This window comes from Mustela nigripes, chromosome 10, assembly GCF_022355385.1.
Source record: "Mustela nigripes isolate SB6536 chromosome 10, MUSNIG.SB6536, whole genome shotgun sequence".
NCBI lineage: Eukaryota > Metazoa > Chordata > Mammalia > Carnivora > Mustelidae > Mustela > Mustela nigripes.
In genome coordinates, this window is record NC_081566.1 from 30,616,540 (window position 1) to 30,639,540 (window position 23,001).

The 23,001-nt window shown below is 45.5% G+C and overlaps 1 long non-coding RNA gene across 1 annotated transcript; it reads left to right on the forward strand.

Annotated features, from left to right (window-relative positions):
- The first annotated feature begins 77 nt into the window (after positions 1–77).
- LOC132026119 (uncharacterized) lies at positions 78–21,808 on the forward strand. The gene is made up of 3 exons (XR_009406778.1): positions 78–317; positions 19,635–19,730; positions 20,805–21,808. It is a non-coding gene; the product is annotated as an uncharacterized LOC132026119 (long non-coding RNA).
- Positions 21,809–23,001: the final 1,193 nt, after the last annotated feature.

The window sequence follows — 23,001 nt, forward strand, 5'->3', positions numbered from 1 at the left end:
GCGCTTCCGGTGCGTCACTTCCGCCTCGGGCCGCGGGGCGGGGCCCCGGAGGGGTGGAGCCTGCGCGGTGGCTGGCGGCGGGATTCGCTTGAGTTGCAGTTGGTTCCCGTGGCGGTGCGGCCAGGGGGTGTTTTTCCCGAGAAGGCGACCTTTGGAGGCCCTCTGACCCGAGGCCGGCAGGGACCGGAGGGCGAGGGAGCCCGGTCGGTTAGAGTGCAGTCCGCCGGCGCGATTTTCTTGTCGCGCCTCCGGACACGGGGCGGGGAGAGTAGTGTTGCCTCGCGGGTGTGGACTCGTCGTCGTTTGTGGAGAATGAGGTAATGGTCCCTTTAAGCGAATGACGAGGAGTGAAGTACTGACTAAAGCCACCGTGTACAGGGACCTTGAAAACTTCCTGTTAAAAGAAAGAAGCCAGACCCAGAGGACAACACTGGTCTGGGGACGTCTGCAGCCGTCAAGTGCGCGGAGGGCGGAGGGGCGGTTTTCGGACTCCCGGGCTGGAGGGAGGGAGGGGCGTCCTGCTGCGACCCCAGGGTCGTGCTGGGGGATGGAGAGTAAGGAGGGGAGCTGGGCGGCCGGGCTCCTGCTGGGGGAGGGAGATGGAGCAAGGAGAGGAGTCCTGCTGGGGATGGAGGGGAGGGAGAGGAGTCCTGGGGGGTGGAAAGAGGGAGCGGTGTCCTGTTCTGGGGCTGGGGTCCTCCTGGGGTGGTGAAGCGGAGGGTGGGAGGAGTGGTTAGGGCGGAGGCACCCGCAGAGTGGAGGAGGGAGAGGCATCCTGCCGTGGTGAAGATGCTTCCGGGCTAGATAGCGTGGGTGCACAACCTTGTGAGTACCCTAAAACCAGTATGTTAAAGTGGTTGTACACCTTGCGCATTGTATCTCACTGTAAACGTTGACTTAGGCAAGAGTCATTAAAAAATGCTATAAGGAGGTATATAAAGGTATGACGCGGAACGTAAAATTTAGGTAGTCTCAAAATAACTCCCCATAAATTACATGTTAATTACAAAAATAAATAAGTTTGCAGTAGAGAAGTTGGGTGGACAACTGCCGTGATCAAGTCACTAACACTAATAGGCGTTTTGAGAGGGATGAACATCATGTACCTTCTGACAGGATATCCTGAAAACGTGACACAAGATAGTACTCCTGAAAAAAAGAAAAAAGCAAGCATAACCTTTATTTGAGGCAGGCAGATCTGATTAATTGTTCCATGCTCTTCAAAAACATTACTGTCATGAAAGACAAAGACTAAGGATTTGTGTCAGATTAAAAGAGGCTAAGGAGGTAAGACAGCTACATTCATAGGTGATTTTTTTTTTTTTTTCATTCATAGGTGATCTTGAATTGGATCCTGGATTAGGAAAAATAGCTAAAAAGAACATTGTGACAATAGGCAAAATTTGAATATGGGTTATATATTAGATAGTATTGTAATCACTACATTTTTTTGATTTGGTTAATTTTATTGTGCTCTTGGAAGAGAATGTCCTTATTCTTAGGAAATACACATTGAAGTATTTAGAGGTCAAGGGGCAGATCTCAATTTGATCTCAAATGGTTCATTGGAGAATGAGATTAATAAAGCAAATATAAATGTCAACAAATTGTGAATCTGGATGAAGAATATACAAGAGTTCCTTGTACTATCTTGTAATTATTTCAAAATAAAAACTTTTTAAAGGTCGTGCTTGTTAAAATCAGTAAAGGGAAACCCCACCAGAGTGGATTCTGGGTGCAGAAGGGGAGAGGGAGCCGCGCCACTCAAGGTCAATCACAGACCCAACAGAAGAATCCTCCCCAGGGAAGGATCCCAAATTCCAGGCCCCCACAGGGAAAGGTGGACATTGCATCTCCTATAGAAGTGAGCTTCCTGGCAGTGCGGCCAGGGACAAACCACCACCACCCTGAACTCCTGTGTTTCTCCAGTGGATTTTGCTTCAGAACAGCCCTCCCAACTTCCTCCTTGTCAACAAAACCACATTCCTCTCCTTTGTGTGTTGGACTTGCCTGTGGTCTTGCGGTAGCTTGCGTGTCCCAAACTGCAATTCTCTGCTATTCCCGAATCCATTTCCATGGAGAAAGTAACAACTTTTATTTTTAAGGTTAGTAGTTAATATTTCCATATTTTTGTATTCTCATAATCTCCTATAACAAAGGTGAGGATGCACAGGTGACTAAATTTTGACGCTTTGTCTTCTTAGTCCTGAGTCTTAATCTCAGTCTCCAGTGTGTCCCTTCTTTTGCAGCTCTGGTTTGGAATCTGAGGGTTGCAATGTAGATGCAGAAACCACAGGAAAAGCTATGCGTAAGGGCTATGGGCAAGGGGGCAACGAACACAAGGAGATTAACTGGGGGTAGGGGTGTGTTGGCCAGAATGGGCACACTTTCTGGTGATGGGCATTAAGGAGGGCATGGGGTGTAATGAGCAATGGGTGTTACATGCAACTGCTGAATCGTTAAATCCTGACCTTGAAAAGAATAGTACACTCTAAGTTAACTAACTGAGTTTAAATAAAAAATAAAAAATAAAGGATTGGCACACTTTACCCATTCACAGGCTCTTAAACAACTGGTCACTTCATCTACCTTGTTGCACCTGAGAAACCCTTTGAAGTTACTTCTTTAGTTCGCCCCTCGCATGTCTAGCATTCCATAAATGCTTTATGCCTAAATGTTCCTGATACACTTGAAAATTTATGAAATGTTTGTTTCATTGACACTAGTAGATTGTATGTTCACTTTTTTACTTAAGGTATTGCTTGCTATAAAACCAATTACAGTTTGAGCTGAAGTGAAACTTCATTTTATTCAAGTTTGATGCTTTTTTTTTTTTTTTAAAGATTTATTTGTTTATTTGAGAGACTGTGTGCTTGCATGCAAGCTGGGGGGGAGTGGGGCAGAGGCAAAGAATCTTCAAGCAGATCCTCACTGAACATGGAGCCCATAACAGGGGCTGATCCCACCACCCTGAGGTCATGACCTGGGCCAAAACTGAGAGTCCAACGCTCAACTGACTGAGCCACCCAGGTGCCCCCAAGTTTGATACTTTCTTAATAGTCAAAATTGAAATTGGACGTCTATAAATGGAACTATGTTTTAAATACATTATGGCAACTCTTTTTTTTTTTTAAATTTATTTATTTGAGACACAGAATGAGAGGGAGAGAGAGAGCATGAGAGGAAGGATGGTCAGAGGGAGAAGCAGACTCCCCACTGAGCAAGGAGCCTGATGTGGGACTCCATCCTGGGACTCCAGGATCATGATCTGAGCTGAAGGCTGTCCCTTAACTGACTGAGCCTCCCAGGCATCCCGGCAGCTGTCATTATAAAGGAAAACCATTGGAAATTTTTGAAAGAGTGAATCATCACTCCCGAACTTATCTGTTCTATAAATCCACTAATTACCTCCAGTTTTGTCTTTCTTGAAATGGGTGGGTGAAAAGCCTTCCTACTCCCTTCTCTTTCCATCTGTGTTCAACTAGTTAACCTAGGGCAGGCTGACCACAGATCTGCACAACAGAATACAACTTTGGAAATGACTTAAGCCATTTCCTGCCAGTAAGCTCATTCAAACTATCCTCTGCTTATGAATATTGGACCTCGTGTCCTTATGTTCCTTATACATTTTTTAATAGAAAAAATTTCAAAGCATATAGCTTTTTTCAATTACTGAAATCAATGCTTGCTTTGAAGATGCTTTCCATCAAAACAAATAGTTGTAACTAAAACGAATATTTGAACTTTCAGGAGTTCTGGGTTCTAAATGAGGCTGCATACCAGTCAAGTACTGTAAGACCTTTGTAAAACAGTGATTGTAGTATAGGATGGAAGTATGCATCTCAGGAACTCTATTTCCAGTTTCATATTTACATGAGAGAACAACATTACCTTCCTCCTTAAATCTCCCAAATATGAGGATGAGTTGATTCAGCAATTAAGTGGAGTTTTGAATTCCTCTGATTAATTTATTACCATGCAGACACTGTATCTCACGTATGTTATTTTGGTCTGCCTTATCCATCAACCTTCCCGGTCAGGGTGTGTTGGCTTGGGTGCAGTCAGGTGTAGGGAAGGATGAACTGAGCTATGGTACCTCTACAGGAAGAAGGGCTTTGTATATGAAAAAGAGGAAACCCAAACCAGACATTGGTTTTCCTATTTGTTAGCAGGTTTATAACATACAGAGAAAGGATGAGCTCACAGACGAAAAAGAAGTTTGGGGGCACCTGGGTGGCTCAGTGGTTAAGCGTCTGCCTTCTGTTCAGGTCATGATCTCTGGGTCCTGGGATCAAACCCTGAGTGAGGCTCCCTGCTCAGTGGGGAGTCAGCTTCTCTCTCTCCCGCTGCCCCTCCTCCCTGCTTGTTCTCTCTCTCAAATAAATAAAATCTTAAAAAAAAAAAAAAAAAAAGATTAGAGTGTTTCTACAGATTGTAATTAGCTATGTTTTTCTTTTTAATGATAGTAAGAGAAATAACAAAATTTACCATCTTAGAAAAAAAAATTACCACCTTAACCATTTCTAAGCATACAACTCAATAGTATTAAGTATATTCACACTGTTGTGCAACCAGCTCAGAACTCTTTCGTCTTGCAAAACTGAAACTCTACACCCATTAAACCACCCCCCCATTGTCTGCCGCACCCCCCACCCTTGGTAGCCACATTTCTACTTTCTGTTGCTACAGATTCGACTACTCTAGATACCTCATCTAAATCTTACTATATTGGGGGGGAGGGGTTTGGTGACTGGCTTATTTCACTGAGCATAATGTCTTCCAGGTTCATCGAGTTGAAGTGTGTGTCAGGCTCTCCTTCCTTTTAAGGGCTGTATAATATTCCGCTGGAGCCATATACAGCAGTGGGATTCCTGGATCATATGGTAGTACTATTTTTAATTTCTTGAGGAACTGCCATACTGTTTCCCAGAGCACTTACACTAGTTTTATAATCCCACCAACTGCGTGGGAGTTCCAATTTCTGTCCATCCTTGACAACGCTTGTAATTTTCTGGTTTTTGGATAGTAGCCTGTGGTTGTTAATGTGAAAATGTTGGGGTTCAGAGCAAATGATCAAGAAAGAATTCTTGAGTGGTGCCTGGGTGGCTCAGTGGGTTAAAGTCTCTGCCTTCAGCTCAGGTCATGATCTCGGGGACCTGGGATCAAGCCCCACATCGGGCTCTCGGCTCAGCAGGGAGCCTGCTTCCCCCTCTCTGCCTGCCTCTCTGCCTACTTATGATATCTCTCTGTCAAATAAATAAATAAAACCTTAAAAACAAAGAATTCTTGAGACATCTTTGGTGCAGAAAGGTGGTTTTATTTTATTTTATTTTATTTTAAAGATTTTATTTATTTATTTGACAGAGAGAGATCACAAGCAGGCAGAGAGAGAGGAGGAAGCAGGCTCCCTGCTGAGCAGAGAGCCCGATGCGGGCCTCGATCCCAGGACCCTGAGATCATGACCTGAGCCGAAGGCAGCGGCTTAACCCACTGAACCACCCAGGCGCCCAGAAAGGTGGTTTTATTAAAGCACAGAGACAGGACCCATGGGTAGAAAGAGCTGCTCTGTGGTTATGAAGAATGACTGATTATATACTTTCAAGTTGGGAGAGGGTTAGAGATAGCGAAAGTCTCTAAGGAATCTGGAAGCAAGGTTTCCAGGACCTTGAGGGGCTAGCTGTTAGGAAAAAAGTCATTTGTTACTGTTTAGTAAAACCTCAGTCATGAGACCCTTCACAGATCATGGGCTTGGAGATGAATACTAACATGTACTAAAGGGAGTCTCCAAACGAATTTTTATATGTTAAAGTAGACTCCTAGGATCCTGGGGGTCAGGCTAAGATTGCCTCTTGCCCTTAGCCAAGTATCAGCATGGAGGCAGCTGAGCTCCCAGAGGAAGGTCACTGCCTGTCTCAAGGATTTGTCAGTGGATTGTAAGTTGCAAGGAGATTTAATTTTTTTTCCTATATTACTTTTACCTTTGTTCTCCACATCAGTTTTGATTTGCATTTTCCAGATTGTTAGTGATGTTGAGCGTTTTCTCATGTTTGTTGTTCATCTGTGTCATCTCTTTAAAAATGTCTGTTCAAATCCTTTACCCAGCTTTTAAAAATAATTTTTATTGATTTGAGAGGGAGAGAGAATCTCAAGCAGACTTCTTGCTGAGCACAGAGCCCAAGGTGGGACTCGATCCTTCAATAGCCATGTCACAGCCTGAGCCAAAAACAAGAGTCTAACGTTTAACCTACTGAGCCACCCAGGCACCCCTGGGGTATTTGTTTTGTTGTTGTTGAGTTGTCTGACTTCTTTATATATTCTGGATATTAACCCCTTATCAGATACATGATTTGCAAGTAGTTTCTCTCATTCTATAGGTCGTCTTTGTGTTCTGCTGATTGTGTCCTTAGATGCACAGAAGATCTTGAAAATAGAAGTTTTTAAGTTTTCTTTACAGATGTCCCATTTGTCTGTTTTGTCTCCTGTACTCTGGGCTCATATGCAAGAAATTGTTGCCAAATCCAGTGTCATAAAAGCTTTTCTCTATGATTTTTTTTTTTTTTAAGGAGAGTTATAGTTTTAGGTCTTTCATTTAGGTTTTTGATCCATTGTGAGTTAATTTTTGTATATGAAGTGAGACTGGGGTCCTACTTTAGTTGTCCACATGCGTTTGCCCAGTTTTCCCAGCGCTGTTTGTTGGAGGGCAGGCACCTTTCCCTATTGATTGGTCTTGGTGACCTTGGCAGAAATCATTTGACCATGTAGTTGAGAGTTAATTTCTGGGCACTCTACTCTATTCCTTTGATCTGTCTGTCTGTCCTTTTTTTTCTTTTTTTTAAGATTAAAATAAAAAAAATTACTAGAGAGCATGTGAGCAGGGCAAGGGGCAGAAGGAGAGAGAGAAGCAGACTTACTTCCTGCTGAGTGGGGAGCCCAACGAGGGACTCGATCCCAGGACCCTGATATGACCTGAGCCAAAGGCAGAGACTTAGCTGACTGAGCCATCCAGGCACCTGTATGGTCTGTTCTTGCATTAGGACCACAGTCCACAATGTTTTGATTAGTATAGTTTTGTAATACATTTTGAAATCAAGAAGCATGAGGCCTCCAACTTCATTCTTCTTTAATTATCTTTTTTTTTTTTTTTTTTTTTTAAGATTTTAAAAAGAGAGATCACAAGTAGGCAGAGAGGCAGGCAGACAGAGAGAGAGGAGGAAGCAGGCTCCCTGCTGAGCAGAGAGCCCGACGTGGGACTCGATCCCATGACTCTGAGATCATGACCTGAGCCGAAGGCAGAGGCTTAACCCACTGAGCCACCCAGGCGCCCTTTAATTATCTTTTTAAAGACCCATCCCTGTGACCAGATGAGAAGTTACCTGTCATGGCCAATGCCTGAAATGCTATCATTAGATGCGTTCTTTTTAGTTTAAAGCTTTGACTCTATGGAAAGATAGCCCACTAACCTTCAACTCAGCAAATGCTGATTGGTTGCTAACCAGATAGGGTTAGCAGACCAATCAGACCAAGTGATTCAGCGAGCTGTGCCCTCCCATCGTTTGCAAAGTCTGCAAACCAAACTGAAGCAAACATCTAAGTAGGAGTCATTACTTCCAAGTGGAAGTGTCAGGGAACTCGTCACAGTGGAGGTTACAGGTCAGCCTGGCCTAGAAGGATGGTCGTGTTGGGATCCTTCTGGAGGCTTTCTTCATGAACAAGCTGAGGAGGATGAGAGGGCATCTCAAAGGAAAAAGGAACAGTAATAGCAAGTAGCGTGGACCCTGCGACAGTAAGGAGTTGCTCATGGGTTCCTCTGGGCACCAACTCCCGTGGTGCTCAGTGGTCAGTGGCACCCAATGGCCACCAGCGCCTCCTCTCCCCCCATACCTGCTGCTTCCTTCCGTGGCTATAGTGCAGTGCCTCTCGTGGGACACCTCCCCTGGCATCCTGGAGACCAGGCTTTGTTCAGGGAGTTCCCGAGGGCAGATTCCCAGCCTGTCCTATCAGCACCGCCCGCACAGCGATGCTCCGCCCTCCTCCGAGCCCCTGCGGTGCCCTCCCAACAAGTCTGGGTCCTCTACGGTGGAGGCTGTGTGTCTCAGCTGCAAGGAGCCTGTGGCTGCTCCCCGGTTTGCCGTGCCTGCATTGGAGTCCTTCCAGCTTACTAGCCAGTGTCTCGTTCTCATCCCCTGCTAGGGTTATGAAAGCTTGGGTGTGAACCGAACTGCCGCCATCTTGAACAAATCCCCCATAGTGGCCCCTCTGACCAGAAACCTTCCAAAGGGCAGCCCCCACCACATTCTTCCCCTTCCTATGCCCTTGAGGCACAATCCCTGACCTGCTGGGAGGTCTGACTGTGACACATGCTGATTGTTAAGGGTCTGTCCTGGTTGTCCCAGCTTCTAGGGCTGTGAAAGCAGATCCTGAGGCAGCTGGGGTTTGGAGACCATAACTGGTGGCGGCGCAAGACTCACTTCTTCCCTAAGGCCCTTTAATAAGCCATTTCTGGTCAAGCTGGACTTGTTGGCCTTTGGTTTCTGTCTTACAGCTCCTTTGGCCACTGGAGATCTTTTCCCACCTACACTCCCTTCCACCAAATGATATTAAACTCTCCCTGTTCAATTACCGTCTGGTTTCTCTCTTTATTGGACTCTGGCTGATAATAGCAGTGAAGTTTTTACCATGAAAATTTTTTTAAGAACCCTAGTACAGACCTTTTCTGGTAAAGCCTGGGGAGGTGGGGGGTGGGGGGACGGTAGAGACTCGCCCATCTGATTGATCTCCCTCTTGTTCCCTGAGGCAGCTTCTCTAAAACAGTCTGCAAACATTGAAAAGCCTTTGCTGTGAGCAGTTGGAAGCCCTGTGGAGATAGAGGAGTGATGGGGTCGGTTGTGTGTTTGGGGGGGGGGGTAATTCTGGTGATAAGGAGACTGGACTGGAAGGCAGAAAGTTGGTGTGGAGGGAAGCCAGTTAGGAGGATGGTCAAGGACAAAGAAGACTTTGGATTTGAAACAGAGAGTGACTCTTAGAGTGGAAAAGAAATGCACGCAGAGTTAAAAATTGTTAAAATTGATAGGTCTGTAACAGTACTTAATGACCGGGTGCTAGAAATACGGTGCTGGAGAAGTTAAAGAAAACACTGTCCTACAAATTCAGCAATAGGATTGTTGTAGGAAAATGTTGGAGTCCAGAGCCATCAGCCAAGAAATAATTCTTGAGATGTTTTTGGTGCAAAAAAGTCTTTTTATTAAATTAAAGCATGGGATGGGGCCAGTGGGCAGAAAGAGCTGGTCGGTGGTTCTGTCTTGTGGGTGATTCTATATTTTCAAGCTGGGAGAGGGTTAGCGACACCGCACGTCTCTAAGGAATTTGAAAGCAAGGTTTCCAGGATCTTGTGGGGCTAGCTGTTGTTAGGAAAAGGTCACTTATTACTGCCTGGTAAAACCCTACTCATGAGACACATAGTGTGGGCCATATGCTTGGAGGATGATTGCCAACATGTATCTTGGGGGGGGGGGGGGGCGAGATAAAGGACGTTTCCAAAGGAATTTTTATACTTTCAAGTAGACTTACAAGATCTTGGGTGGGGGTGGGGTGGGATGGGGAGTTGGGCTAAGATTACCTCTTGGCCTTTGCCAAGTATTAATCAAGGTAGTTGAGTTCCCAGAGGAAGGTCACTCTGCCTGTTTCAGGGACTTGTCAGTGGGCTGGAAGCAGTAAGAAAATTTAATTTCTTCTTTTGCCTTTATTTCTCACATCAGGGTGCCTGATAGGCCACGGAGGGAGGCAAGGGTGACGGGAAGAGGCTCAGGTTGGATGGGAGGAGAGGGAAAATGAGTCCAGGGAATGATAACCCTAGCTCGAATTTATCAAATGGTTACTATGATTCCCTGAATCTCTCCTTATCTTCTGTTTTTAAATGCACCCAGGATTTTGTGTTAATCGGGAAAGACAACAGACACAGAGACAGCCCCTTGAAAGAAGCTTTTTCCTCCTGTAGTCCCCGAGCCCAGGCCATGTGGGGGAGCAGGGGGAATGGGAAGTCTGGCCCAGAGCCTTCATGAGACTTTCACAGGGAGGAACAGGCGAAGCAGGATGGGCAAGCTGACCAAATGTAGGGGTGCCTAGTTTGAATAATTTTGGTGGCCTGCGTTACAGGAGGGTCTAGTTCTCCAGTACCGGGGCCCTGGAGTGATTTAGAGACAGGGGACAGTCTTCCAAACTGCCAGAGGCTGATAAAAGGAGGGGGTGGAGTCTGGATGGGTTGGTCTGCATCTCAAGGACGTTCAAAGGCAGGTTATTTGCTCTCTCTAGGAATGCGCTGACCCTAAGGAATGCTTGAGGGGCAGCCTCTCCCCCAGATCAGAGTAGCCCCTGACACCAAAGCATCATAAATCTAGAAACAGAGCACATGACCTCATGTCCTCTGGTCTCCAGGATCCTCTCGTTTCAGTCTTAGCTGCTCACACCCATGGTCACTTTCCGTGCCCGCAACTTTCTGTATCTTCTTCACAGTGTTCCAAGCATCTGTCTCTGGCCTCCTGTCTTTGTGCCTCATTCTCTCACCTTGATGCTAATTGTCCTCTGAACCCCGCACCTGCCCCCGTTGCTCCCACTGGCCTGTTTACTGCCCCTCGTCTGGCTCATGGCACCTTCCTGCCTGATGCTTCAAGCCTTGTGGACTTGTTACCACTTCTCCAGGCAGGGAAGCCTCTTTGCGCTGTCATGCTTCTAGCTCTGACGTGGTTAGCACACACTCTGCTCACCCCTGCCTGCACTAGTGGGCTGAGCGTGGCTGCCTGTGGATATGTACCTGTGCTGACCATTATCCCTTCAACCTCACAGTCACCACCGCCAAGTGAGCCTCACTGCTGCTCTGCAGTCATTGTACGTTTCCCCAGTTCACGCCGCCCGCCATTTTCGTAAGTGATTGTTTCATACCCTCCCTTCTGTGCTCAGATCTGCCGTACTTCTCACCCAGCTCCCGACTCCATTCAATGGTGACCTGGCTTCTTACATCAATGACAAACCAGACGGAGTCAGGAGAACCTCCACCAGTTCCTGATGAGCCGACTGCAGACCTGTACCTGCCCAGATGCTCTGCCTTCTCCTTTGTTCTTTTGACGCACTTGGCTAGCTCCCAGCCTGGCTGACCTTCCGCGGGGTCACCTCCCCCAGGCCCCCTCCTACCTTCTCTCTGCTGCTCCAGGACTCCCTCCCGCAATCCTCCTTTCTCGCTTTTACAATATCTCTCTTTACCTGACATTTCTGTTCCGGTACACCCACACCACTGGTTTCCCATCTTGGAAGAAGAATCTCTTCTTCTTTTACACTGTTGGTGGGAATGCAAGTTGGTACAGCCACTTTGAAAAACAGTGTGGAGGGGCACCTGGGTGGCTCAGTCGTTAAGTGTCTGCCGTTAGCTCAGGCTGTGATCCCAGGGTCCTGGAATGGTGCCCCACATGGGGCTCCCAAGCCTGCTTCTCCCTCTCCCTCTCCCTCTCCCCTTGCTTGTGTTTCCTCTTTTGCTGTGTCTCTCTCTGTCAAATTAATAAATAAAATCTTAAAAAAACAAAACAGGGGTGGCCGGGTGGCTCAGTGGGTTAAGCCTCTGTCTTCGGCTCAGGTCATGATCTCAGGGCTTTCTGCTCAGCAGGGAGTCTCCTCCCTTGCCCCCGCCTGCCTCTTTGCCTTCTTGTGATCTCTCTCTCTGTCAAATAAAAAAATCTAAAAAAAAAGCAAAACCCAAAATAAACAGTGTAGAGGTTCCTCAAAAAAATAAAAATAGAGCTACCTTGTGACCCAGCAATCGTACTTCTGGGTATTTACCCAATGATACAGATGTAGTGAAAAGAAGGGCCATATGTACCCCAATGTTCATAGCAGCAACGGCCACAATCGCCAAACTGTGGAAGGAGCTGAGATGTCCTTTAACGGACGAATGGATAAAGAAGATATGGTCCATATGCACAATAGAATATTACTCAGCTATCAGAAAGGATGAATACCTAATATTTGTATCAACATGGACAGAACAGGAGGAGATTATGCTGAGTAAAATAAGCAGAAAAAGACAATTATATGGTTTCACCTATTTGTGGAACATAAGGAATAGCATGGAGGACAGGAGTAGAAGAAAGGGGGAAATTAAAAGAGGGATCAGAGCGGGTGACAAATCATTAGAGATTACGGACTCCGGGAAACAAACTGAGGGTTTTAGAAGAGGGGGTTGGGAATGGGTGAGCCTGGGGTTGGGTATGAAGGAGAGCCGGCACTGCATGGAGCACTGGGTGTTATATGCAAACAGTGAATCATGGAAACTACATCAAAAGCTAATGACGTACTGTATGGTGACTAACATAACATAATAAAAAATTATTAAAAAAAAGAAAAGAATCTCTCCAGCTCCGCTGCCCTTCCAGCCACTGTTCCATCCCTCCTTCCCCTCCCTGCAAAACTTCTTGAAAGAGTTGGCTGTGATTCTACCCTTAACTTCTCATGTTCTCTCTTGATCTTATTCTAATAGGCTTTTACTCCGACCACACACTTCCAAAATTGCTCTTACTAAGGTTCTGGGGCGATGCATCGCCAAGTTGAATGGTCAATTTTCAGTTCTCATCTTACTTGACTTGTCAGGAGCATTTCACACACTGATTGCTTTACCCTCTTGAGGACACTCTGTGCACCTATCTTCGGGTGGCCTTCTGCCCGGGGGTCCTGTCTACCCACTAGTTCCTGCCCTGACTCCTTAACGTTGGAGTCCTCAGAGCTTGATCCTTGGGCTTCCTCTCTTTATTGTCTATACTCACTGTTCTCACCCAGCGCCTTTAAAATGAAAGTATCTCCAGCCCAGTCCACATTGTGAGTCTGAGATTCAAATATCCAACAGCCTAAGGAATGTCTCTATCTGGACATGCATCTCAAATTTAGTGAGTCCCCACATCGCCATATTCCCAGCTGAGCCCTGTCAGACCTGCTCTTTCCACAGACTTCCTCATCTCTGGAAGACTTCACCCTTCCCATTGCTCAGGCCCCAAAACTTGAGTCACTCATTAAAAATAATAACAATTTTATTGAGATATAATTTGAATATCATACAAATCACCCACTTAAAGTATACCACTCAGTGGCTTTTAGTGTATTCGCAGAGTTGTGCCACTGACACCAATCAATTCAGAACACTTCGTCACCCCAAAAAGAGACCCTGTACTTTTCACGGAGGCCATTCTTGACTCTGCTCTCATGCCCCACCTGGACTCCATCAGGATTCTGCCTTCCATCATTCTGAATATTCCACCTCTCACCACCTCCGGTGAGCACCCAAGCCCCATCACCTCTTGCTTGGGTTGTTGTGACAGCTTCTTTGCTGGGGTCCCTGTGCCCTCTGTGGCACCTCTTCAGAATGTTCTAACCAGTAGCCATAGCAATGTCCCAAGGCAGACCGCATCCCGCTGCAGGATGATTTCCATCCCACTCAGGAAAGCCAGAGTCCTCACAACGGGGCATGACAGTTCTGACGCCACTGTTCCTCTTGGTCTTCTGTCACTCTGGCCTCCCCCCACCATCAGGGCCAGTACTCACCTCTCATGGTCATTCTCTCTGTCTTCAAAGTCCCTCGCCTAGGCACTCCCGTGGTTCACTTCCTCACACAGTGGGCTTACCGGAAAGCTCAAACCTCAGCCTTCACTTGCTGCTTCTCTCACGTTCAGAGAAGCTTCTAGTGAAGGGGGATGGGGGAGGATGGGTGGACAGAAGGGAAGCTGGATATTTGAATCTCAACATTCCAGGTAAATCTTGGGACAACTAGGCATGGCCTGCCTTGGCACCTGTCAATGGGTCACCATGTCTCCCATCTGATCAGAATCCTGGCTCCGAAAAATCTGGAGCTTTGGATAAAAATGATAGTTCCTAGACCCTACACAAGATCTACCAGATCAAAAGCATTTATTTGCTTCTGCAATAATCTTTATTGTCAGTAAACTCCACACTGATTTCTTTTCTTGCTTGCTTATGTTTTAATTTTAATTCTAGTTAGTTAACATACAGTGTAATATTAGTTTGAGGTGTACAATGTGACAATTCAACACTTCCCTACATCACCCCGTGCTCATCAGGACAGACACAACCCTTCATCCCCATCACCTGTTCCACCCAATTCTCCATCCAGCTCCCCTCTAGTGACCAACAGTTTGTTTCTCTATAGTTAAGAGACTGTTTCTTGGCTTGTCTTTCTCTCTCCCCCCTGACTTCGTTCGTTTGTTTTGTTTTTTAAATTCCACATATAAGTGAAAACATATGGTATTTGTCTTTCTCTGACTGACTTATTTCACTTACCATTCATTATATTCTCTAGCTCCATCCTTGTTGCATTTACATTCACATACACTTCTTTTTTAATTAATTTATTTATTCAGGGAGGTAAAGGGAGAGGGAGAGAGCATCCCAAGCAGGCTCCATGCGCAGCACAGAGCCGAACACAGGGCTCAATCTCACAACCCTGAGATCATGACCAGAGCCGAAATCCAGATTGGATGCTTAACTGGTGGAGCCAGGTGCCCCAATATACCACATGTTCTTTATCCATTCGTCACTCAGTGGGGTGCAAATGGTCACTTTGGGGTGCTTCCATATCTTGGCTATTGTAGATAATGATGCTATAAACATCCGGATGCATGTATCCCTTTGAATTAGTATTTTTGTATTCTTTAGGTAAATATCCAATAGTGTAATTGCTGGACCATAGGGTAGTTCTATCTGTAATATTCTGAAGGACCTCCATACTGTTGTTCACAGTGGCTGTACCAGCTTGCATTTCCACCAACAGTGCACAAGGGCTCCTCTTTCTCCACATCCTCTCCAACACCTATTATTTCTTATGTTGTTGATTTTAGCCATTCTGACAATGTGAGGTGACATCTCATTGCAGTTTTGATTTGCGTTTCCCTGATGATGAGTGATGCTGAGTATCTTTTTATGTGTTTATTGACCATCTGTATGTCTTCTTTGGAAAAATGTCTGTTTACATTTTTTACCCATTTTTAATTGGATGATTTGGGTTTTGGGTGTTGAGTTGTATAAGTTCTTTATATATTTTGGATACTAATCCTTTGTCAGATATGTCATTTGCAAACATCTCCCATTCCATAGGCTGCCTTTCAGATTTGTTTGTGGTTTCCTTCACTGGGCAGAAGCTTTTTGTTCTGATGAAGTCCCAATAGTTTATTTTTGCTTTTGTTTCCCTTGCCTCAGGAGATATATCTAGAAAGAAATTGTTATGGCCGATGTCAAAGAGGTTACTGTTTGTTTTCTCCTCTAGGATTTTTATGGTTTCAGGGCTCACATTTAGGTCTTTCATCCATTTTGAATTTATTTTTGTGTATGGTGTAAGAAAGTGGTCCAGTTTCATTCTTTGGCATGTTGCTGTCCTATTTTCCCAACACCATTCGTGAAAAAGACTGTCTTTTCCCCACTGGATATTCTTTCCTGCTTTGCCAAAGGTTAAATGACCATTAGTTTGGGTTCATCTCTGGGTTTTCCTATTCTGTTCTAACGATCTATGTGTCTGTTTTTGTGCCAGTACCATGCTGTCTTGATTACTACAGCTTTGTAGTATAATTTGAGGTCTAGAATGGTGATGCCTTCAGCCTTGCTTTTCCTTTTCAAGGTTGTTTTGACTATTCAGGGTCTTTTGTGTTTCCATACAAATTTAGTTTTGTTTTTTTTTTATTCTAGCTCTGTGAAAAATGCCATTGGTATTTTGATAAGGATTTCATTAAATCTATGGATTGGTTTGGGTGGTAGAGACATTTTAACATTTATTCTCCCAGTCCATGAGCATGGAATGTCTTTCCATTTCTTTGTGTCCTCTTCAATTTCTTTTCTCTATTTTCCATGTATAAGTCTTTCACCTCTTTGGCTAGGTTTATTCCTAGGTATCTTATTGTTTTTGTCCACACCCATTTCTTGGGCATGTTATATGATTTGATTGTCTGGATTTGTTCCTTCCCCCACACCAATCTGTGTGACTGTGACTCAAGTTCAGGGTGCGCTGGAACTCAGATTTCCTGATCAGTTCACTATTTTAAAACTCCTTTTCCTTATTTTCCTCTGACTTTGAGGCACTGGCTTATATTTTTGTGATTTTCATACAGCTTTTTGGGGAATAGGCCATCCAACTTTTTGTTTTGGGTAAATACTTTTTTTTTTCTTTCTAAATTTGCATCTGTGATTCTTTTCAAGACAAATCTTGTCTCATTTACCTCCATGTGCCTTGAGTACCTAGCATGGTGCATTGGCATAGTAGATGCTAACAAGTACCTAAGGGATTCAATTATGTGATAATGATGCAGAGTTAGGGGTGTTAATAGTTATTTGTCATTGGAATGGGGGCAGCTCTTTAACCATGGAGGGCTCAGTATCACCCTTCTCTGTGGGGGTGGCCAGCAGCAGTGCGAATCATATCTGGTCGACAGTCTGAGGGGATTTGTCCTCCAAATCCAATCCTGATCTACATAGTTTCAGGGTCACCTGGGGTACTGGTCCAAGATCAGTAAGAGACTCCTGCCTGCAGGGTCTCTGGCAGAAATTATGCAGATGATGTGACTCATTAGTAACTGCTTCATAGTTCTGCAGGCTTCCTCAGAACGTGGAGCCCTGGTTTGGAGTCCCAAGCCATAAACAAGTCAGAATGAGTCTGCAGCTTTCAAGGGAAGAAAGGCCTGCAAACTTTGTATGGAAATGAGGTATGGCCTTTTGAGCATCTCTGTTGTCCTCCCCCGTCATCGTTCTAGGGCATTGGTTGTGGAAGGAGGTGTAGCAGGAGGGCAACATAACCAGGTGAGGACATGCAGGGAGTTGAGGAGCAAAGCTGTTCCTATGCAGTTCCTTCTTCCATTATCATCCTCTAAACTGTCATCCCAATCATGTTAATGCTCCTGAAAATCATGCCTTCCTCATCCCAATGTTTACGGCAGCATCATCTACAATTGCAACGATATGTAGTCAGCCCAAGTGTCCATCGACAGATGAATAGATACAGAAGTTGTATATGTGTGTGTGTGTGTACATACATACTAGGGAAAATACAGCATACACACACACATACACAATGAAATATTATTTGGCCTTAAAGAAGCAAATCTTGCCACTTAGCAACAACATGGTTGTTGCAAAATCAGTCAGTTAGAGAGAGACAAATACCGAATGATTTCACTTGTAAGTGGAATTTAAGAAACAAAACAAATGAACAAAAGGGGAAAAAAGAAACAGAGAGGCAAGGCAAAAAACAGATTCTTAACTCTAGAGAACACATGGATGGCTCCTAGAGGAATGGGGGATGAAGGGATGGGGATAAAGGCGTGTGCCTGTTGTGAGCACCACGTGTCTTATGGAAACCTGGAATCACTGTATTGTACACCTAGACCTAATACCACACTGTATGATCACTAACTGGAATTTAAACAGAAACTTAAAAGCCATTGTATCTTAAAAACAGAACAAGGCAAAAAACCTCCCCAAACCCTACAAAACAGAGTGCTTGGGTGGCTCAGTCGGTTGGGCATCCGACTCTTGGTTTCAGCTGGGGTTTTGGTTTCACAGGCTTTGGGATCCAGTCCTGCATCAGGCTCCTCACTCAGCCAGGGGTCTACTTGAAAAATTCTCTGCCTCTGCACATCCCTTCAAAATAAATAAACAAATCTTTAAAAAACAAAACCCAAAACCCCATAGCTTCCTTTCCTTAGTCTCTGGATCTCATAAATGACGCCTCGGTCTACTCTCTACCTGTGATTCACTGAGTGATTCAAGCCAGCCCTCCTGTTTCTTTTCTGTTACCATGTGTGGCCTGAGACGTTGCTGCCTCATGAGCTCACGGAGCAAGTAGCTTGACAGGCTTGTTGACATGGTTCTCTGAGGCTCCTTAATGAGAGGGGATGGGGAAGAGTAAGCAACATATACTTATGGATGGGACAAATCAGTTAGTGGCCCACAATCGACCCTGATCTTTTATGTCACAATGATGCTATTCTCTGCCCCAAATTAGTGGTTTCCTGATCGTCAATTTTAAAAATACAGCTCCCTGGGCAACTCCTCTGGGGACGTGGACTCCGTGGACCTGAGGAGGGCACGGGGCATTAACAAGAACTCCACGTTCCTCAAGAAGTTGAAAATAGAGCTACCCTACGAACCAGCAATTGCACTGCTAGGGATTTACCCCAAAGATAGAGATGTAGTGATCCAAAGGGGCACGTGCCCCCTACATTTATAGCAGCAATGGCCACAGTAGCCAAACTAGGGAAAAGAGCCCCGGTATCTGTTGACAGGTGGATGGCTAAAAAAGGTGGTGGATATACAACGGAATATTATTATGCAGCCATCAAAAAATGAAACCTTGCCATTTGCAACAGCATGGATGGAACTAGAGTGTATTACGCTAAATGAAATAAGTCAATCAGAGAAAGACAATTATCATAGGATTTCATTCATATGTGGAATTTAAGAAACGAAACAGGATCATATGGGAAGAGAAGAAGAAATAAAGCAAGATGAAATCAGAGAGGGAGACAGACTGTAAGATACTCTTAATCATAGGGAACAGACAGAGGGTTGCTGGGGGGAGCAAGTAGAGGGTTGGGGTAACTGGGAGACAGACATTAAGGAGGGCGTGTGGTGTAGTGAGTGCTAGGTGTCCTATAAGACTGATGAATCACTGATCTCTACCTCTAAATCTAATCATACATTGTATGTTAATTAATTGAATTTAAACAAAACTAACCAAAACAACAACAAAAAACCCCCAAGAACTCGACAGATTTCTCAGGTCCAGAATGTTTGGAAGCCAAATAGTGTCCACAGGATCCAAGGATGTAGATGTCATTTTGCTCTGTATCCAGATCTTCTTAGAAAAACTTACTGAGGGTCACCTGGGGAGCTCAGTTAAGCATCTGCCTTCAGCTCAGGTCATGATCCCAGGGTCCTGGGATGGAGCCCTGCATTAGGCTCCCTGCTCAGCTTCTCCCTCTCCCTCTGCTCCCGCTCCCTCTGCTTGTGCTCTCTCTCTATCAAATAAATAAAATCTTTAAAAAAAAGGAAGAAAAACTTAAAAACATTAAAGTTGAAAACAAACTATCTTTATTCCTGCCGTTTGAATATAGGGATTCCATGTTTTTGCAGTTCCTTACAAGCTATACTCACATTTTACGTACTTATAAATGTAAAAATACAAAAAGTTGGGCTCTGCCTCTTTTTTGCTTACAAAACATGTCAGAAACATTTTTTTCCTTGGTGTTCCACAAGTTTGGTAATTATAATGTTAAACATCTATAATTTACCTATTTACCAAGTACTGGGTGTTTTGATTATTTCTAATTTTCTGTTTATAGCACAGATGATATAGTAAATATTTTGTGTATAAAAGTTTTACCTTTAAAATTTTTTAGAATAGTTCTTCAGGAATGATATTAGTGAATTAAAGAGTTTGCATATTTTAAGGCCAAAGTGATTAATACTGGAATATACAGTATTTCCTGTAGAAATTGATTAACTAGATTTATGTTTCAAATGCTTGTGAATCTGTAGTACATTTCCTTCACTTCTTCATATTTAAAAGTCCATTTGCCTTTATTTGCATCGTAATGGTTTAGCGGGAATGTTGTTTATACAGTGATGACCTCTCTGATGAAGTTTCCGGAATGTCACCAACGTCACTGAAGGCAAAGGAATAGCTCAAATGTCCTGAGGTGGGTGGTGTGCTTGAGAGTGCGGGAATGTGGGGGACGAACGGGGCGGGGGGGGGGAGGTCTCGGAGGTCCTGCAGGCCATGCAAGCACACTGGAGGACATACTGTGCAGGCAGGGGAGTCACCTGTATGTCATGGGACACCAGGGAGAATAGCAGGGTGGCTGAGGATGGGGTCAGGGAGGCTAATCGGAGGCTCCTGCTTCAGGCAAGCAAGGACAGTGGCTGGCAGCGAGCCAGAGGAGGGGAAGGGGGTGAGAGACATCAGAGCAGGATGCAGAGAGGAGTCAGTGATGCAGGATCTGAGCAAAGTAGGAGGAGAGCGGACATTTTCTGAGACAGAGGAGCCCAGTCCAGGTGAGGGGATCATGAGCTTTGCTTTGAATGTGTTCAACTTCCCTTTAAAAGCCAGTTTTATGGGAGCACCTGGCTGGCTCGGTCAGTGGAACATGTGGCTCTTGGTCTCGGGGTTTAGTTCGAGTCCCACGTTGGGTGTAGAAATGACTTAAATAAATGAACTCAAAACCCCCAGCTTCATGCAGGTATGACATGCACACAATTGATGGTGTGGTTGGTGAGTTCCACGAAGCCACCACTGTAGGTGAGGTGCAGGACGTCTTCCTCACTCCAAGGGGCTCCCTGGACCCCTTCTCGGCCCCCCACCTCATGCATTCCTCGTTGCCGGGGACCACTGTCATGCATTCCACTGTCCCGGAGAGGACTTTCTGTGACGTTTCTGTGCAAATGGAGCCATAAGCGCTGGGGAGAGCAGGAGGAATCCGACACGTCCACTGTCTGGCAGTGTTTCTTTCGCACCTGCTTAGTCCACATCCTCTCTGATAGCTTGGGGGGCAGTCTCGGGTTCTGTCCTGCCAGACTGGTTATGTAGGCTGGGACCCTACTTTCTGATCATGACTGTGAGACTCACGACTTCTCTGTATTCTCTGCAGCCAGGAAGATCTTGTTGAGCATGACTTTCAGAAGTGTTTACAATGAAAATATTCATTTCCTCTTTCCTGATGTAAAATAACATCAGATTCCAGTGTGACTCCAGCTTACGTTGTTCTTGTCTCCAGATTCTGAGAAGTCCGCCTGTGGCGGGGAGAGCCCTTGCTCCCCACAATCACCTGCCTGTTCTAGCAAGCACATGGGCATTGGATGCTAGCCAGTGGCGCTGACCTGCTAGGCGACATCCGGGGAGGACGTCGTGTAACTCGTGCCTCATGCCGCCTCGTTTCCGGTGCTCGGCCTACTCTGGACACCAAGCACAGAGCAGTCACAACCCAGGGCAGTCGCTCCTGACCCTTTTTTATATCCCTCGGCTTCCTGACGTTATTTTTAATGGTTCTTCCCATGATCATATAATAAAGGGCAGCATGTCAGAGGTCACCGGGATCCAGGAAACAGGGAGCATCAGACAGGTCTGTCAGAGGCAGGAAAGAGCTGCTCCAGGCAGGACATCCCCAGGAGGGCTGCTAAGGGTAGCCTAACGGGGCCAGGATCTCACAGCAGAGATGTGAAGAACTATTGTATTGTCACTGCAACGGGAGATGTCAGTGTTGGAATCTATGTGTCCTAATGGCACATTCAACATTTGACCTGCGGGATGGCAGAACGTGGGGCACACGTCTATGGTAGCGGGTTGGTTTGTCTACAGGAAGGACCAGTTGATTTATTTAGGGAGTGACATCCTCCTTTTGCCCCTCCCCCCCCACTCCTCTTTATGACAATGGTGACTGCCACAGTGATTTTGCCCTTAGTCTCTGTTTTCAGCCCAAGACCTCATAGCTTCTCCACTAATGCTCGAAATACCAAAGAGCAGGAAAAATTTGAAAATGTTGCGAAGGAAAAATTTTGAGAGAGAGAGAGAGAGAGAAGCTAGGCATTGTGTCCATCTTTCTCATTCCTCTAGACTCTCTGTGTGCATTGAGCTACCATCAGGAAGCTAAATCACCAAGTTTGGCACCCTACAGATGTTTCTGGGGACGTTGATGACTACACAGGATTTCCTTTGTGAGCACCTGCAGAAAAACATTTTCCCTGGTCTCCACCAGGAAGAGTTGCGTCAACTTCCCGAAACACGCCGTGCATCCCGTGGTCAAATCTGCTTCCCTCTGTCCTGGAGTCTTTCGCACTCAGAGCTCGGAACTCGCGGCTCCCATCTCTACCCAGAACAAGCCTGCCCAACTTCCTGCTGTTTCTCCTGCCCATATTCTTTTCATTTGTAATTGTCATTACACTGTTGTGTAGAATTACTGAGACTCCTGATACCCTCTTTAAAAGCAGTGGCATATAAATAAATTGTAGTTAGAAACTTGAGGGGAGAAGTCTTTGATTGTAGGGGTCTTGGGCAACTATCCTGTGGTTTTGCTGTTTGGTTTTTTCCAGTAGGCATGTGAGGTAGTGTTTTAATTCACAGGTTCTGGAGTCTGGCCACTGGGGGCTTCAGGTCTTCACTTTGCTACTTACCTCCTGTTTGAGCTAAAGTCAGTCACTTGATCTGTCTGCCCTGGTAGTTTGCTGCTTGATAATCCAGCCCATTTTTTTTTCATTTATTCAGCAAAACTCCAGGAAGTCCATTGGTTTGATTGCAAATTCTGGGTTTGCTATATTCCGGACATCCCTGAATTTTAGTCCCAGTACAGTCAGTGTACTGCTGTATTATGTGTATTTCTATGTAACAAATTATCCCCCAAATCCAGCAAATTAATACAGCACACATATTATTTCATAGTTGGTTGTTCCCCATGAGTCACGAACCTGGGAAGGGCTTAGCTGAGTCCCCTGCTTCGGGATTTCTGTTATCTGAAGGCTCAGCTGGGGAAGAGTCAGCTTTTGAAGTTACATGGCTGTTGACACGATTCCATGCTTCAGCGGTTGTTGGACCCAGGCCTCCCTCAGCACCTTGCCATTCGCTTCACCAAAACTGGCAAGAGAGATATGCTAACAGCAACACGGAAGCCACGCTCTCTCCTACCCTGATACTGCACAGTGAAGAATCTTCTGGTCCTGGCTCCCGTTTGCGGGAGAGAACGTCTAAATCCTGAGATTTCCCCGAGCTGCAGGCATGTTTTGTTACTCAAGGAGGCCCTTCTACCCTGTTGCATTTCTGTTGATGAGGTGACCCAGGGTGACCAGTCTGGAAGACCAACCATGTGACATGGGGGCGGAGGGGGGGTAGGTTGGGACTTGAGCGGGACCTCCTGTGAGGGAAAGGCTGGAGATGGAGTCCAGCCACACCAGTAACTGTTGGTAGAGCAACCACGCACCCAA